Raw genomic sequence first — 11304 nt, 5'->3', positions numbered from 1 at the left:
CTCTGTTTACTTGCTGCATAATTTGAAGAAATTGTGATTTGAATCAAAACTCTCTTTACTGCTTTCCTCTCTATTTTCTTCTGCAATTATTCTCTGTTGGATCAAGGAAGGAATTGAGATCTAGACTTGGTCTCTAGTCTCATCCAACCCTTGAGATCTTCAACCTCTCATTCAGATTTTACATTTGAGCCACTGTGATATGAATTTAATTTTCATGCAATTTTAATTTCCTTGCAATTGTTCTAAGCTTTGATTTACTGCTTTCATTTAATTTCCCTGCACCCAGTCCCCTTTACTTTCATGCAATTTAAGTTTCAGCTATTTTACTTTCTTGCTCTTTAAGTTACTTGCAATTTTACTTTCTGCACTTTATAATTCCTGCAAGTTTACATTCTGTTGGCTTCAATTGTCATTCAAATCACTCAATGTTAGCTTGACTAAACTAATCACCCACTAAAGTTGCTTGATCCATCAATCCCTGTGGGATCGACCTCACTCCCGTGAGTTTTATTACTTGATGCGACCCGGTGCACTTGCCGGTTAGTTTTGGGTGTTTTGGAGAAACTCGTTTTTCCACAAAAATATCCATCAAGTTTTTGGCGCCGTTGCCGGGGATTGATTTAGATCAACAATGATTAAGTGGGTGAGAAGTCTAGATCAAGCATTTTCTTTATTTTTGTTCTCTGTTCTAAGCTGAAACCAAGGTGTTTGTGTTTTTGCCTCACTAAGAAATTCTCATCTCTGATATGAGTAATTTCAATTTTCATTGATGTTTGCAAAATACAAATGGAGTTCAACTCATCATTTGGTCAAACAAAATTTTATGGGATATCACCCACCATCACCAATCTCTAATGGTAGTTGGGAATATCACCAAGAAAATACCAATTCTGAGCACTCCAAGTCATGGAGCTATGCTTCAGAACCACAAGATGAGAAAGGAAATTATATGGGATATTTCCCTCCACCACAAAATGCTACAAGTCATGATTTTAATAGTGGATGGGAAGGGAATTCTAATGCTCCATATGATATTCATCCAAAAATATCATCACTTGACCACGCTTCTACAGAAAGCCTCTGTCAAAACTCACCACCCACACAAACTTCCATGAACCAAAGCCTCTCAAAGCTTGAGTCCATGCTCAAAAGATTTGCGGAGGAGGAAGAGAGATACCATAAAGAACTAGAAAACTCCCTCAAAAACATGGAAGTAAAGGTAGGCCAATTGTTGAATTAAAGAAAGAGAAAATGGAAAAACAAGAATGCAAGGTCCCTGTGTCAAGTGAAATTGCAAAAAAAGAAGAGGTGGTGAAAGTAGTGGAACCTGAAACTACTCTTGAGGTGATAAAGGAACATGAACATTCACAACCCTCACAAACTTTCCTTGAATCTGTGATCGAAAAATATGAAGAGGAGATGAAGAAATGTTGGGAAGATCAACAAACCTCCTCCATGATAGAGCTATTAAAACAAATGTTGAGTGTAAAAGAGGAAGTGGAGGAGCAAGAAAGTGAGGAAGTCATTCCAGAAAATTTACACTCAAGTGAGGAAGAGTTCATGGAACCACCGATTCAAAAGGCTCTGGATGAATACAAAACTCCAATAATCACACAGCAACCAAGACTTGGATTCAAAGAAGTGAAGGCAACTAACAAGAGCACCAATCTTGTCCCTAATCCAGCAAGCAAGATCAATCAAGCCATTTGCAAAAGGAAGCTTGCTGAGGAAAAGCCAAGGCAAGGGATAGTAGCTGAAACTTCTCCTCCTTTGAGGTCATTTCTCTTAACAAATTGGAAGAAGAGGAAGAAAGTAAAGAACAGGTAGACAGTAGGTACATTTCTTTTACTTGCTTTGTTTAAATTTCAATAAATTGGCATATGGTTACATTCTAAGTTTGGTGTTGCCATGCAACAAACTATTTTCCATCTTCATGGATGATTGCATCAATTTTACATGAAAGTGACACACCAAGATTCTAAGTTTTGTGTGCCACCTATTTTTCTATGCAAATCAATCCAGCAACATCACTTGTCTGCATAATCATATTGCCTTTTACAGTGTTATTTTTCTTCTTAGTTGGATAATTTTTGTTTTCCCTTTGTTTCATTTATTTACTTGTTTTTAATGCTTTCCTTCATTAACTTTTTTGTTAATACATCACCAAGACATCCTTATTCATAACAGACTCTTCATTTGGTGATTGTATTTAACATATAACAGTTTCTTTTGTTTAGTTTTAGTTCAAATAAATTGACATAGGATTGCATTCTAAGTTTGGTGTTGCTATGCAACAAAATTTGCTTCCAATCCTTACAAGATACTTGCATCAATTCCAAGTGAAAGTGTCACACAAAGTTTGGTGTGCCACTTATTCTTTATGCAAAGTATTATGCTCACCTTCTTAAGTTTGCAATCACAATGTCTCTGTCTCTTATGCCTTGATTATTATCTTTAATTTTGCTTGCTTAGAACACATGTACTACTAACTTTTCATTGTGTAAGACATTCATGATCCATCTTAGCCCCTAGCCATTGTTCTAATTGTTGCTTGAGGATGAGCAAGCAGTCTGAGTTTGGCAAGGGAAAGAGGAAGAATAGAGGAAAAAGGACAACAATAATGAAGATGAACTACAAGGTTGTAAAGTTCCTTTTCTCCTTATTTGTTTCCAGCGCTTAAAATGCATGATTGTCTTCATCTTTTCTGTTTACATGTGTGTATGAATAAAGTATAGCTTGAATATTGATTTATAACATGTTGCCATGCCATTGTGATTACCAACTTGAGTTTTGTGAATTCAAAAGCAGTAAAGCATCATGATCATAAACAAACAAGGAACTAAAGAAGAGTTTAGCATGTGCATACAAGTATTGGAAAGCTAGTATGATTAATTGTTGCTCAATTGCATTGGATTTTATTTAATTGAAGTTTTCATCTAGAACATTTTGTGAAATCTTTTAAAATCATGAAAACCTTGAAGAAGCAAATGCAAAATAAAGCAAGAAAAGAAAAAGGGAAAGAATGAGAAAGCTGAAGGCTCTGAGTACCAATGGCAATTCATTTGTTAAGTACTTGTGGTGTTTATGTATCAAGCCAAATGCTTGAAAACAAAACACTTAGAAGTCAAGGTTAGGCTCAAAGTGCAAAAGCACTCCCTCAAAGCTCAAGGCTTTGAGCATCAATGATTAGAGAGTCAAGAAAAGAAAAGAAAAATGAGCTTAATGAAGTCCTCTAATCAAATGCTTGTGGTGCTTATGTATCAAGTGGTAATACTTGAAAACAAAGCATTTAGAAGTCGTAGCTTTGTTATCAACTCATAGAGCAAAGCACCCAAAAGGAGAAGCTAAATAAGAAAATCAAAAGCTTGTTTCAAGGAAGAAATATAAGAGAAAGATTTCATAAATTGAGCTAGATGGAAGCATCAATCATTTACATTTCTCTTGTGATTGTAGCATGCTTAGAAAACTAGCTTGCCATGAGCATTGAGTTGCTATTCTTCTTGCCTTGGATTGTCAATCTCTATTGCATGATTCTTTTCTTGCTTGGGGACAAGCAAGGTTTAAGTTTGGTGTTGTGATGACATGCCAACATGTCATGTTTTTCTATGCTTTTTCCTTTGTTTTCAATAGGTTTTATGCACTTTCTTGAGCCATAAGCAAGCCAATTGGGTAGATTTTCATGCTTCCTTTGATTTAATCAACCATGTATGAATTCATGCTATTTCATGAGGTTTTATGCTATAATTGTCACATATTATGAAAGAATGAATATCTCATGATTTTGAGCATAGCTTTGATGTGTTTGGTTGATTAATGATAGGTGAAGAAAGCTTGGAGAAAGGTTGAAGCAAGAAGGAATGGCTAGGAGGAAGAGAGGACAAAAAGTTTGAGTAAAAGTTTGCCTCAAACTTTAGCTCAAACTTTTGGATTAATTGAAAATGAACCAGGAAGCAAAAAGCTGGACCAAAAGTTAGCCTCAAACTTTTTGGCTAACTTTTGGGCAAAAAGCTGGAGCAAAAGTTAGCCTCAAACTTTTTGGCTAACTTTTGGCATCACAAATCAACACCCTGGAGAGCAAAAGTTTGTGCCAACGTTAGCCCCTAACTTTTTGGCTAACGTTGGCGCATGAAAAACACACCCTGGAGAGCAAAAGTTTGCGCCAACGTTAGCCTCTAACTTTTTGGCTAACGTTGGCGCCACAAGGCATACAAGGGGTATACTTCCAACATGAATAACTTGAGCTACAAAGCTCCAAATGAGGTGATTCAAAAAGCAATGGAAAGTAGGAATCAAGAGCTTTCCAAGCCTATATGGCACTGCATGGTGGACACTAAAATTGAGGGAGAAAACTGCCCCGAAATGTGCATAAACGAATAGGGTGGCAACATGCAGTGAGGCCAACTGACCTCTGCACCTTCGACGGAGTATAACTCGAGCTGTAGAGCTCCAAATGATGTGCTTCCAAAGGCATTGGAAAGTAGACATTTAGGGCTTTCCAACAATGTATAATAGTATGGGGTGAACAATGCGTTTGAGCCTCCAGAACTGGCGTTTTCGTCCAGGTTTGAGGCAAACTTTACCTCAAACGCTGCACACCAAGGCCAGCGACCTTGTCCTCTTCAAATGAGCATAACTTGAGTTGTAGATGTCCAATTGAGGTGATTCCAATTGGGTTAGAAAGCTGACATTCATAGCTTTCTATTCATATATAATAGTCTATAGTTGGCATGAAATTGGCAACGTTGACAAGAGGACAAATTAGCATCCCACACATGCACACAAGGGGGCCAACGTTGGAGCAAAAGTTTGACCCCTAACTTTTGCCCCAACGTTGGTATCAGCAAAGAAGGGTGGCTGATGTGAAAAGTTAGAGTAAAAGTTAGCCTCAAACTTTTACTCAAACTTTTACTCAAGCTTTCATGATTCCAAACCCGGTTCAATTCGGTTCTTCTCCAAACTCCAAGAGGAATCAACCAAGGCCTCTATCAACCCAATTCCATCAAGAGCAAGGGCCCAATTGTCATCACTCAAAGGCACAAGAGATAGATAAAATAAGAATTTCATTTAATTATAATTTATTTTTAATTTCATTTTCATTTTCATTTTCATTTTGTAAAAGCCTATATAAGGCATCATTTTCATATTTGTTGAAAGGAAGGCGAGCTCCACTAGGGAGCATTAGGAATACAGAGCTCTCTCTCTTTAGTTTTCTTTTCTTTGTTTTTATGTCTTGGGTGGAGAATTGAAGGTGTTCTGTTTCATTCTCCCTCTGAGATTTCTCTCTGTTTACTTGCTGCATAATTTGAAGGAATTGTGATTTGAATCAAAACTCTCTTTACTGCTTTCCTCTCTATTTTCTTCTGCAATTATTCTCTGTTGGATCAAGGAAGGAATTGAGATCTAGACTTGGTCTCTAGTCTCATCCAACCCCTGAGATCTTCAACCTCTCATTCAGATTTTACATTTGAGCCACTGTGATCTGAATTTACTTTTCATGCAATTTTAATTTCCTTGCAATTGTTCTAAGCTTTGATTTACTGCTTTCATTTAATTTCCCTGCACCCAGTCCCCTTTACTTTCATGCAATTTATATTTCTTGCAATTTAAGTTTCAGCTATTTTACTTTCTTGCTCTTTAAGTTACTTGCAATTTTACTTTCTGCACTTTATAATTCCTGCAAGTTTACATTCTGTTGGCTTCAGTTGTCATTCAAATCACTCAATGTTAGCTTGACTAAACTAATCACCCACTAAAGTTGCTTGATCCATCAAACGCTGTGGGATCGACCTCACTCCTGTGAGTTTTATTACTTGATGCGACCCGGTGCACTTGCCGGTTAGTTTTGGGTGTTTTGGAGAAACTCGTTTTTCCACAAAAATATCCATCAAGGCCATTCAGGCTGCTTCCTCTGAGGAGGGGGAACTGGCTTCTGAATTGGTGCTTGCCCAAGTTTCCGAGTCTGTTCCATGCTCTTCTTGGTGATTGGGTTGTTAGCTACAATAAATATATCTCTGTCAATTTGGACCTTAGCCACCTCACACAAGCGAGAGATGAGATGAGGAAAAGCCAGCCTAGAGAGGATTGAGGTCTTTGCTATGATATTGTATATTTCCAATGGGATCAACTGGTGAAGTTCCACTCCATTGCCAAGCATAATGCAGTGGATCATCACAGCTCGCCTCATAGTAATCTCAGAGTGGTTATTAGTGGGGAGGATGGAGCATTGAATGAACTCTAGTCATCCTCTAGCAATTGCCTTTAGATCATTCTTTCTCAGCTAGAATGGCTGACACCTAGCATCCTTCTTCCATTGTGCTTCTGGAAGGCATATGTATTTGAGGACTTGATCCAATCTCGGATCAACTTGTACTCTCCTATTGAAAGAGTGAGGGTCATTTTTTGATGGCGGCAGCTTAAAGATTTCCCTCACTTTTTCCATTTCGAACTGCAAAGTCCTCCCTCGGATTACGGTACACCAAGTTTTGAACTCAGGGTGCTCCTTCTCATGTTTGTCCGTCATCCATAGATTTGCATAAAATTCTCAGACTTTTAGAATTCCGACTTTAGTCACCGGCTTGGCCAGAACTTCCCAACCCCTAATTTGAATTTGCTCTTGAATTTTTGGGTACTCATCAGCCTTCAATTCAAATTTTACTTCTGAAATTACCTTCTTCTTGCTTAATACATTGTAGTAGTAGTAATGTTTCTCATGAAGATTGGTGTAAAATTGGTGGAGCATGTAAGCAACTATTGAGGGAGCCTTTTTTTTCCTCTTTCTTGAGGATGATTCCCCAACCTTTGGTGCCGTGAAGAGCTTAAGAGTAGTAAGAAGTGTAGCGCCCTTAACAACAAACTTAAATCTTTTGCTCATCCTCAAGCAAAGAGAAAAGAGAAGAAAGAAATAGAAAGCGAGGGGAAAGGATGAAAGAGGAGTATGGAGGAAGTGTGAGGGGATGTAAGAGTGGAGGCAGTACTTATAGGAATGGGATGGTGGCAAATTCGGCCATGGGTAGGGGTTGTTAAAAAATTGGAGTGAATATTTGATTGATAGGGATATGGGGAGAAGAGATATGAGTAGAATATGTAAAGATATGGGATGAAAATAATGAGAATGTGGAGAGATTTTGAAGAAGAAGAATCGGTGGGGAAAATCACAAGGTAGAGATATGAAACGATATGAATGTAGTTTTAGGAGATTTGGTTGAAATCTAACATTAGGTGAATCTGCCCCTCCCTTGGCGAGGAACGCCAGTCTGGCGTTAAACGCCGAGAGCGTGCTTTTTTTTACTCCCTTGGTGGCGTTAGACATCCAATATGTACGTAAAACGCCCCAAGGGGATCAAATTTTATCAAGCAAATGTGTAAATTGGACGTAAAACGCCCATATGCCCGCACACCCTATGGCACTGAATGCCAGGATGGCATTTTGCGCCAACAAGGGATTTTCTCCAAGGTGTGCTGTTTTGTTGTCTGAGTGATTTTGTCCCTACTCTGATTACTGTACATGATCACAAATGTCTGAAAACCTAGGAAAATGTTAAAAATTAGTGTAAAATAAAATGAAATTAAACTAAAATTAAACTGAAATAAATGGAAACATACTCTTGGTTGGGTTGCCTCCCAACAAGCGCTTCTTTACTATCATTAGCTTGACATTCACTACTGTCAGGTCAATAGGTGGGTGGATTGCTCGCGAACAATGTCATCCCCTAGGTAGTGTTTTACCCTGTGGCCATTGATGATGAATCTGTTGTCCGAATTCCGGTCTTGACGTTCTACATGACCATAGGGGGGCACTCTAGTAACCATGAAGGGTCCTGACCATCTTGACTTGAGCTTTCCAGGGAATAGCTTAAGGCTAGAGTTGAATAGCAAAACCTTCTGGCCGGGCTCAAAAACTTTGGAGGCTATCTTCCTATCATGATACCTATTTGCCCTTTCATTGTAGACTTTGGCATTCTTATAGGCAGCATGCCAGAATTCGTCCAGTTCATTTAGTTAGAACAATCTTTTCTCTCCTGCAGTCTTGGCGTCAAAATTCAGAAACCTTGTTGCCCAGTATGCTTTGTGCTCCAACTCCACTGGCAAATGATAGGCCTTACCATAGACTAACTGATAAGATGACATTCTAATGGGGGTCTTGAAGGCTGTCCTGTACGCCAGAGAGCATCATCAAGTCTCCTTGTCCAGTCCTTCCTTGAAGTTCTCATTGACTTCTTCAAGATCCTCTTGAGTTCCCTATTTGAGATCTCTGCTTGTCCACTTGTCTATGAGTGATAGGGGGTTGCCACCTTATGACAGACTCCAAACCTCTGCAAAAGTGAATCCAGTTCTTTATTGTAGAAATGGCTGCCTCCATCACTGATCAGTGTCCTTGGGACACCAAACCTGCTGAAAATATACCTCTATAGGAATTTCAGCATGACTTAGGTACCATTGGTAGGTGATGTTATGGCTTCAACCCATTTGGACACGTAGTCCACTGCCACCAGGATGTATGTATTTAAGTATAAGGGTGGAAAAGGTCCCATAAGATCCATCCCCCATACGTCAAACAACTCAATATCGAGGATCCCTTGTAGTGGCATTTCATGATTGTGAGGAAGGTTTCTAGCTCTTTGACACTTATCATAGTTTCTTACAAATTCCCAAGAATCCCATAAGAGGATTGGCCAGTAGAACCCGCTATGAAGGACCTTGGTGGCCGTTCTCTCCCCTCTAAAATGTCCTCCATACTAAGAACCGTGATAATGCAGAGAATCTACTGGGCTTCCTCCTCTGAGACACAACGCCTGATCATCCCATCTGAGCATCTCTTAAAGAGATAGAGTTCATCCTACAAAGAGTATTTGGCATCATACAAAAGTTTTTTGACCTGTTGTTTGGTGTATTCTTTGAGGATGAACCTCATTGCCTTATAGTTTGCAATGTCTGCAAACCATGACACCTTTTGGATCGCAAAGAGGTACTCATCTGGGAAGGTTTTGGTCATAGCAGCAGTAGGGGATGGCGTTCCCTCCTCAGGCTCAATTCTTGATAGATGATTGGTATGCGAAATTGTTACTCAGATTGTGAATTATTGTTCAAAATTTATTCCCTGACGATGGCACCAAAAACGGATGCACAGAACCATGGTCTAAACATATCTTCACAACTTCGCATAACTAACCAGCAAGTGCACTGGGTCGTCCAAGTAATAAACCTTACGTGAGTAAGGGTCGATCCCACAGAGATTGTTGGTATGAAGCAAGCTATGGTCACCTTGTAAATCTAAGTCAGGCGGATATAAAATAGTTATGGAGTTTTCGAAATTAATACTAAAATAGGGATAGAAATACTTATGTAAATCATTGGTAAGAATTTCAGATAAGCGTATGGAGATGCATTCATTCCTTTGAACCTCTGCTTTCCTGCTGTCTTCATCCAATCCGTCTTACTCCTTTCTATGGCTAGCTTTATGTAAGGATGTCACCGGTGCCAATGGCTACTTTCAATCCTCTCAGGAAAATGGTCCAAATGCTCTGTCACAGCACGGCTAATCATCTGGAGGCATCACCCTTGTCGTTGGTTGCATCCTATTCCTCTCTGTGAAAATGGTCCGATGCGCTGTCACTGCATGGCTAATCATCTTGGAGGTTCTCGATCATACTGGAATAGAATTTACTATCCTTTTGCGTCTGTCACTACGCCCAGCACTCGCGAGTTTGGAGCTCGTCACAGTCATTCAATCCCAGTCCTACTCGGAATACCACGGATAAGGTTTAGACTTTCCGGACTCTCATGAATGCCGCCATCAATCTAGCTTATACCACGAAGATTCTGATTAAGAGATCTAAGAGATACTCATTCAATCTAATGATGAATTGAATAGAAAATAGTAGTACTTTGCATTAATCTTTGAGGAACAGCAGAGCTCCACACCTTAATCTATGGATTGCAGAAACTCTACCGTTGAAAATACATAAGTGATAATGGAGTTCCTTGGTCTCGGCCCCAGAGGGGAACCGGAGTAACCAAGTCTACGAATACAATGATAAAAAGTTCTATTTATAATAAACTAGTCACTAGGGTTTACAGAAGTAAGTAATTGATGCATAAATCCACTTCTGGGGCCCACTTGGTGTGTGCTTGGGCTGAGCTTGAAGTCTACACGTGGAGAGGTCATTCTTGGAGTTGAACGCCCACTTTTGTGCCAGTTTGGGCGTTGAACTCCACTTTGCAACTTGTTTATGGCGCTGGACGCCAGAATTGGGCAGAGAGCTGGTGTTGAACGCCAGTTTGCGTCATCTAAACTTGGACAAAGTATGGACTATTATATATTGCTGGAAAGCCCTGGATGTCCACTTTCCAATGCAATTAGAAGCGCGCCATTTTGAGTTCTGTAGCTCCAGAAAAGCCATTTTGAGTGCAGGGAGGTCAGAATCCAACAGCATCAGCAGTCCTTCTTCAACCTCTGAATCTGATTTTTGGCTTTTTTTGCTTGCTTTTTCTTTATATTTTTTTTCGCCTATTTTTTTTTTCTGCAAGCTTTGTTCTTTGCTGCTTTTTCTTGCTTCAAGAGTCATTTTTATGATTTTTCAGATTATCAAATAACATATCTCCTTATCATCATTCTTTCAAGAGCCAACATATTTAACATTCTTAAACAACAACTTCAAAAGACATATGCACTGTTCAAGCATTCATTCAGAAAATAAGAAGCATTGTCACCACATCAATATAATTAAACTAAGTTCAAGGATAAATTCGAAACTCATGTACTTCTTGTTCTTTTGAATTAAAACAGTTTTCATTTAAGAGAGGTGATGGATTCATAGGACATTCATAACTTTAAGACAAAGTTACTAAATACTAATGATCATGTAATGAAGACACAAACATGGATAAGCACTTAACATAGAGAAAACGAAAAACAGAGAATGTAAGAACAAGGAATGAGTCCACCTTAGTGATGGTGGTGTTTCCTTCTTGAGGAACCAATCAGAAGTGTACATGAACTGGTTGTTAGCAACCATGTCAATGAGTTCTTGAGCTTCTGCAGGCATTTTCTTTAGGTGAATGGATCCACCTGTAGAAGTATCCAATGACATTTTAGCCAATTCAGATAGACCATCATAGAATATATCCAGGATGGTCCATTCTGAAAGCATGTCAGAAGGACACTTTTTGGTCAGTTCTTTGTATCTCTCCCAAGCTTCATAGAGGGATTCACCTTCTTTCTGTTTGAAGGTCTGAACATCCACTCTAAGCTTACTCAGCTTTTGAGGAGGAAAGAACTTGCCTAAGAAAGCCTTGACCAGCTTA

At 39.1% G+C, this 11304-nt stretch overlaps 1 non-coding gene across 1 annotated transcript; it reads left to right on the top strand.

Annotated features, from left to right (window-relative positions):
• The first annotated feature begins 11144 nt into the window (after positions 1-11144).
• LOC112739888 (small nucleolar RNA R71) lies at positions 11145-11252 on the top strand. The gene has a single exon (XR_003170824.1). It is a non-coding gene; the product is annotated as a small nucleolar RNA R71 (small nucleolar RNA).
• Positions 11253-11304: the final 52 nt, after the last annotated feature.

The sequence above is a fragment of the Arachis hypogaea genome, chromosome 13 (genome assembly GCF_003086295.3).
Source record: "Arachis hypogaea cultivar Tifrunner chromosome 13, arahy.Tifrunner.gnm2.J5K5, whole genome shotgun sequence".
NCBI lineage: Eukaryota > Viridiplantae > Streptophyta > Magnoliopsida > Fabales > Fabaceae > Arachis > Arachis hypogaea.
Note: the sequence above shows the minus strand (reverse complement) of the source record. Positions and strands in the feature narration are given on the sequence as shown.